Here is an 8,270-nt window from a genome sequence, read left to right on the forward strand (position 1 = left end):
GAAACAATAAAATATGTCCGGTGTTCTTTTTTCGGAGTGGCCGGAAACTTCGTGATGTGCAGGTTATGACTCGATCGGTCTTTAAATCGGGGGGACACGAGTTCAAATTACATCTGCGAAGCCACTTATATCACCGAGCTCTTCCAGTGTTTTTTTTTTACCCCAGGTAAAGAAAAATGGCTATTTGCGTTAGGATTATCTTGAATACACAGGCGTCACCATGTTGCTTTTGAACCATGAGAACGATAGTGGAGTAATAATGTCCAGAATCGAACAGTATCATTGTTAGCTTCAATCGTCGCCGAGCTGAAAAGTAATTATCAATTTTGATCGTTATCTTGCTCTCCCGAATCGGAAGTACGAAGTAGTAGACCTTTACTATAAAAATCTGTACTAAAGATCAGTCATTCCGCTAGCTATACAATTAATATTAGGATCGTAAGAAACATCTCAGACTCAGATGAATTGATTTCCAAAGAGAAACTTCGAAAAAAATTAATATCAATGATAATATAAATTGCAAGCTCGAATATACAAAGAGAAACATTTGGCGTGGCTCGCTCTTGATGACGAAAACAGCCTTTTTGAAAAAAATTAGGCTGACATTTCGATTTATTTATAGTAATTGCTTGGTAGTCAATTGCAAGGACAAGTAGAGATTTCAGTCACACCCTCTCATCCCACACACGCACACTCACAGCACACATGCTTGTTGTTGCGTAATCGGTGTGTGTGTGTGTGACTGGGAGGTTGTTTGGGTGTGTGTGAGAAAGTGCACGTGGGTGCACACGTGCAAACACGTTTATTTTCTTAAATAATACAATATTCAATCTTAGAAGAGTGGATGACTGAATATAGCCCATCCGCGACAATAGCTTTGGTATAAGCCTAAGTGATTTTTTGCTATTACAAAGGGCTTCCGAGCATTAGTATTGTTTGTATTGGCGTTCTCAAGTACCGGTTAAGTGATATTTTCGCCCCATTGTTTTCATAAACATCGTCTTCGAAAGAGCACATAACTGTTTCATAACATGTTTTATCACTGTTTCGCAACACCATATTTACAAATTGGCTCGGTATATTTATCTATTTCTAAAAAGAGAAATCAATTTTAACTCAATTAATAATAAGGTGTTGTATAATTCTTAATTACGTACAAGGACTTAAATAATTCTTAATTTTAATTAAGAATTCACAAAAGCATTTTGTAATGTGAATTGAAATTCGAGAGTTTCTGAATTTCAGTGGGGGATTAAAAAAAATCGGTTGGGTGATAAACTCAAAATGATTTTACGTTACCGAAATAAATCATAGTTTCGAAAATTTGAATTTGTCGTCGTTTCATATTGAGCTCGACTTGAAAAATACTATGCTTTATTTTATTGACTATTACATTATTAATTCCCTTCATCACCTAGATGCAGACAGATTATTTCTTGCCAATTTACTTTTGATGCGAATTGCAATATTAAACACAAAACAAAAGCTTATAATAAATATGATTTATACTGAGTGAAATAATATCGCCATTCTCCTGCATGCATACCTTTATAATACAGTAGAGAAAAAAGGGTTCATAAGGAAGTATTTATAAATAAATAAACATAAAATTTGTATTTTTACATGAACATTCGTAATAAAACAGAAAATTGACATATTTACAGGAAGTCAAACACTGACACATATAGACAATTAATATTTACGAGTATGTATACGTGCATAGGATGAAGAACGTTTTTGTGTAATAAAATTAACATTAAAATGACGAAAGAATGACGTCACGTTAACTTTAGGTCGTCTCCTACCCCAACCCCCCAAAAAATATAATATCGAAATGATATTCGTCTCTGTATTCGTTCATCTCCCTCAACTCTAGTTTTTCGCTTATACCCTTCCCGCCTATACGACACACATTCTCTTTTCTTGTCCATTGCCCCCCCCCCCAAAAAAAAAAACCCTGCAAGGTGACTCTCTCTCTCTCCCTTATCCACTTCCCCTATCCACCCCATTCAGTGGCGTACTTACGGGGGGCACTCCCCCATCGCCTGGCCAACCCCCCCCCCAAAAAAAAAAAAAACAGGGGAAATTAGAAAAAGAGGGAGTAAGAAAGAAAAACTTACTGGGGAAGAAGAAGAAGAAATTATTGTATATTATATTCATTTATGTTCATTACTTCTGGTGATTGCATTGTATGTTTAATGATATAAATAACCCTGTTCAAGGGGATCAATATTGGTACTGAAACATCCCGTGTCAATTCAATATACACCAAATATATTTTTCCTCGCACTTCGTGCTATTATTACTATTATTATGTGTTGTGACATATGCTTCTTTTTCATGACTACTTAAAGGGACTGCTCCCTTTTAAGGTCTGAATATAAAACAATTCCAGTCCGTGCTTATACGTTCACATGAGGGGATTGGTAATATATGTCTGCTCTTCATGAACTTTTAAACACAGTCTTTAATTGAAATGTCATTTTTCTGGTATGAATATAACAAAATATTCAGCACGCGCTTAGCGCTCGCATTGATTTGGTTAGTGAAATACGTTTGGTCTTAATGAACTTCTATAAACAAACCTTAGAATGCCCCTCTCCAGGTCTGGATATAAAAAAAATTCAGCTCGCGCTTCGCGCTCGCATTTCATTAGTGAGTCTTTGAGATACGCATCGTGCTTATGATTACAATGACTACAATAGTGCCACATGTGTAATTCTAAAAAAAAAAATCAGCACACGCTTGGCGCTCGTATTAAATGTTTTAGATGACTAAAAGTGAGATATGTATGCTCTTCATGAATTCCTTTTAAAAAAGAGTCCTTAAATTTTTTTTCTGTTTGGGGGTCACTATATATACAAAATTTCAGCTCGCGCTTCGCGCTCGCATTGTTTTAGTAAAACAGGTAGAACCTACGTATCATGATTACCAAAATGTATTTAAAATAATATTCCTTTTTAGGTTTGAATATAAAAAAAATCAGCTCGCACTTCGCACTCGCTTTATGCGTTCCGAGTAAGATACATATTCTTTTTGACATAGTCGTTAGTATGTGTCTATTAGGTAAGTGTACCTGGTTGAGCGCGCTTTGCGCGCCCGAAAAGTGACTCAACATTTTTCCTGGTGCCCCTTCCCCCCCATGCCGCGACCCATGGTACGCCTCTGCTCATTTATGAATATTTCGGGATCATTAATTTTGTTCTTTCTTCCTTTTCATCTTTCCTTTTTTTTTTCTTCTTCTTCTTCTTTTTCCTTTTCTTTCCCTCTCTCCCTTTTTTCTTTCTTTTCCCCTTTTTTCTTTCTTTTCCCCTTTATTCTTTCTTTTCCCCTTTTTTTTCTTTCTTTTCCCCCTTTTTTCTTTCTTTTCCCCCTTTTTTTTCTTTCTTTATTTCTTTATTTCTTTCTTTCTTTCTTTCTTTCTTTCTTTCTTTCTTTCTTTCTTTCTTTCTTTCTTTCTTTCTTTCTTTCTTTCTTTCTTTCTTTCTTTCTTTCTTTCTTTATTTCGTGAGGTAGTTGTGTTTTTTTCGAGCTCCGGTTTTTCTGGTTTTTCACTGATTTATATGACCATTTGGTCCTTGATTTTTGTACCATTACAATTGTGTTGGGTTATAGATTGATATAGTCTCGATCCTCCTTCGTCAGGTTTACCAATTTTAGTGTTTTTTAAACACATTTTCTGTTATTTTTTGTAAGGTTTCTAGACTGGTTCGTACATGGCCAGTCAAGAAAACCAACGTAGTGTACAGGGCCAGCGTACCACAAGTGCAGATGGCCTTTTGTTAAACAATGTAGGACATTTTAAAAATGTCACCCGTCACAATGGTGTAAGCTTTCAAGCTATTGAAAATGTAACGATACAATCTTATATCAATGTCTTTACTACAACTATACCCGCTAATGACGTAATATCTGCCTCTCGCATCTCTAATGGTCGCATAGCTGTGTATCTAAAATCAAAAGAAGCTGTTATCAATGCTGTACAAAAAGGCCTTGAGTATGAGGGGGCCTTTCTTGAACTAACCCCCCTTGTACGGCCCACTACTCGAGTCATTTTATCTAATGTATACCCAGAACTACCGAATTCTGTCTTGACTGAAAATCTAGCACCTTTTTGCAAAGTTGTGTCCGACTGCAAACCAATACCTCTAGGATTTAAAGACAAACGTCTAAACCATATTATGAGTTTTAGAAGGCACGTTCAAGTGTTAGTGAAACCTAACACAACACTTCCAGATAACATTAATTTCGTGTTTTCAGGTATGAACTATCGTGTTTTTATTTCAACTGAGTCAGTCAGATGTTTTAACTGTGGTGAATTTGGTCATATTTCCCGCAATTGTAAGAAACCTCAAACAAGCACAAATACTAATCAGTCAAAGACAAACGCTGCCCCAGTTTCAAATGACACGAGAGTGCGCCAGCGCGGATCCTCCCCGCCCCTCACTACGGTTTCGGACCCCATGCCACCATCACCTCCCCCCTTGGCGGCAACTACAATGCCCCCACCTGTACCCACCTCCTCTGATTTCCCTAGTTTACCACCTCGTGATTGTGGGCCCCTTTCTACCTCAGCCACCCCCTCGCGCATCAGGAAGCCTCAATCCTCCCCACTGCACATACCTCTGACATCACCTGCTCAGCCGTCCAGCAATTCAACTACCACGCCCATAGTCGTGTCCTCCAAGTCCCCTCCCCCCAAATCTATTTCTGCGTGCCCTTCGCCTGTGTGGAAAACTCCCCCATCACCTGTCCGAACTTTCTCTGAAGTTGTTTCAAAACGTAAGCAACTAACACCCGAATCAAACGAAAACAATACTACTCTTACTACACTGAAGGCCCCCTCTCCTCTTCGGAAAGTGGCCAGGAAAGCTCCCTCCTCCCAAACCGAAACCGTAGACTCTCCAACCTTAACGCAAGTCCTTGACTCCCAAACCCCCAATATCCCTCCTACCCCATCCTCCACAGTTGGAGATTCATCTACCGACACTGACTCCATGACTTGGGAAGATGCCCAAACGGATGAAGATGTCCCGAAGGAAGATGCACTCCCATTGACTCAAGGCCCCCTCTCCCAAGGCCAAATTGTGAAATTTCTGTCAAACGTAAAAGGGCGGAAAAAGCCTGCCCAGATTGCACGGAAATATACATCAAATATTCCAGGGCTAGTTAAACAATTAAAGCCCCTGAAAAACAGCCCCCTAGTAAAACGTAACATGCAGCAGAGGATATACAAATTGATCAGCACTCTGGAGAGCTAATTCCTTTTTACCTTCTCTCCATTCATTACGTACGCTCAAGTTGCTATAGCCATAATGGCACTGTCAATGCTGACCCTCAACACCGGAGGATGCTCCTCCCAAACTCAAAATGCCTCCTTCCGAGTTTATGTTGAGCAAATTGCATGCAACCCGCTCGTTGTATTTTTACAGGAAACTTACCACCTTAAAGATAGCAATCCTTGCTGGAGCAACTGGTCGCATAAACCTTTTTGCTCACCCGGTATTACTCGAGGGTCAGGAGTGACAACTTTGGTTAATAATTCTCAAGTCGATATTTTATCTACTTGTATTGTTTTTGATGGCTATATATTGTATAACAAGCTCTCCCATAATAACTGTATTTATCATGTATACAACACACTCATTCCTCAATCTGATGAAATGGCAATTAAAGCTATTAATGCCCTTAATTGTCATATATCCACCTGTTGCGAAGATAATATTGTGATTGTGGGTGATTTTAATTGCACTGAAAATCCTGCGATTGATCGTTTGTGCACGCTCACAGAACGCAGACCTAAACTTGTTACGGCTTTGCAAAATGTTCTGAATAAATCTTCTCTTTGTGATGCATGGCGTTTTCTAAATCCAAATGAAAAGAAATTCACCTGGCAACGGCACAATCCAGCCAGTGCACAGGGCTTTTCAAAGTCTAGATTAGATCGATTTTATGTACCATCGTGTCTAGTTTCTTCTATTCATAAGTGTGAAATTATACCTTGTTCCTTATCTGACCACTCTGCAGTTTCTCTAACCTTGAAATTTCCAATACGAGCTAAAGGAAAAAGTGCATATTGGATTTTTAATAACACTCTTTTGGAAGACGAAAGTTACATTGATATTATTCGTCTTTTTTGGTCAGATTGGCAAAAAGAAAAAAATGACTTCCCGAATCTTGCATCTTGGTGGGATTTCGGCAAGGTTCATATAAAATCAATTACTCAAATGTATAGCAAAAAAATAGTACAAAGGAAAAGGCAAGCTCTAATAGAAATTAACAAAGAGATTGATAAACTTCAGAGCGCAAAAGAATCTAGCCAACAAGATAAATATACTCTCGACGAGCATAGAAATGCATTAAACTCGTTACTGAAAAATGAAGCACGCGGAGCTCTTGTGAGGTCTCGCTTTAAATACACAAATGAAACAGACTCATGCTCCAATTTTTTCTTCAACTTAGAAAAAAAGAATTCCTTATCAAAAAGTATATCCCGCATTCGGCTCGCTTCGGGACGTATTTCGGAGAACCCTTCTGAGATAAAAAATCATGTTCGGGAATTTTATGAATCTCTTTACACTCGAAAGCCAACTGACAAGAGCGCCATCAATAGTTTACTTGTAAATATCAAGACGCTTGATCCGTCCTTATCAAAGGACCTTGAGAATCCAATATCTGTAGAAGAACTTGATAACGCTGTCAAGCAGCTAGGCAAAAATAAGTCTCCTGGTATCGATGGACTTACCTCTGAATTTTATCATGTCTTTTGGCCCATGCTCAAAGATGATTTTCTCGAAGTTCTTACCTCCTCTCTTGAATCTGGATTTTTACCATACTCTTTTAGGAGGGCGGTCATTACTTTACTCCCCAAAAAAGGAGACCTCGCTGATATTTCAAATTGGCGTCCCGTCTCCCTCCTCAACACAGACTATAAAATTTTTGCTAGGCTGCTTGCCAGTAGGCTAAAATCATGCATTGACCATGTTATTGGAAGAGACCAAAGTTATTGTATCCCCGGTCGTTCTATTTATGACAACATTAATCTCATTAGAGATATTTTGTTCTATGCAAACACTGATAATATTTCTTTGGCTGTATTGAACTTGGACCAGAAAAAGGCATTTGATAATGTAGATCATGTTTATTTATTCAATGTTATGAAACGCATGGGCTTTGGAAGTCATTTTATATCTTATATACAAATTCTGTATGAAGGGGCTGAAAGCCTTATTAAAGTGTGTGGATCCCTGACAGCTCCCTTCCCCTTTGAGAAAGGAATACGACAGGGATGCCCTCTATCAGGGTTGCTATATACTCTCGCCATTGAGCCTCTCCTGAACTCACTAAGAGAGAACGTGTCAAATCATGCATTAAATATCCCTGCTATTAACAAACGTTGTGTAGTATCTGCATATGCAGACGATGTATCGATATTTGTTACAGCCGATGCTGGCTTTGAATTAGTTGAACAAACTTACAATATGTTTAGTCTGGCCTCTGCTGCATGTTTAAATACAAAAAAATCACAAGGCCTTTGGGTCGGCCGTTGGAAAGGGCGGAATGATAAACCCCTCAATTTTTCTTGGAATAGTGAAGGTCTCCCTTTTTTAGGAGTTCATTTAGGGAACACCTTTAATTATTCTAAACAAAACTGGATTAAATGTAAAGAAAGACTTAATAAGACTTTCATTTCGTGGTCTCGTTTATCGAACTCACTCTCATTTAAAGGCAAGGTATTGATTGCAAACCAGCTCGCTGCATCAAAAATATTTCATGTTCTTGCAGTTCTTTCTCCTCCTGAAAATGTATTAAACGAACTTCAGAATTTAATTGTGAATTTTATCTGGTCAAATAAGCGGCACTGGTTAAAGAAAGAAGTGTTGTATGAAAAACCTGACGAAGGAGGGCTGGGGCTAGCTTGTCTCCAAGCTCGTGTTCTAACTTACAGATTTTCGATTATTCAACGGTTTCTTTCGTTAAATTCTCATCCAGTAAATGACTTTATGGCTCATTTTCTGAGACAGTATTGTAAATTAGGATTTGATTACCATTTGTTCTTTACAAGAATTGATCCTAAGTTTTACACAAGTCTTCCAGTTTACTATAGTGAAGTTCTGCGAGCTTGGTTGACATCTGGAGCTCGAATTGTGACACAATCCCTCTCTTTCAGCCATGCAATTAACATGCCCTTAAGTAGTTTTCATATTATTGATGCAATTGATGTTGATAATTTTTTTCCGACGCGCCTGATGGCATGCGGAGTGAAACTA

Source organism: Lytechinus pictus, chromosome 19, assembly GCF_037042905.1.
Source record: "Lytechinus pictus isolate F3 Inbred chromosome 19, Lp3.0, whole genome shotgun sequence".
NCBI lineage: Eukaryota > Metazoa > Echinodermata > Echinoidea > Temnopleuroida > Toxopneustidae > Lytechinus > Lytechinus pictus.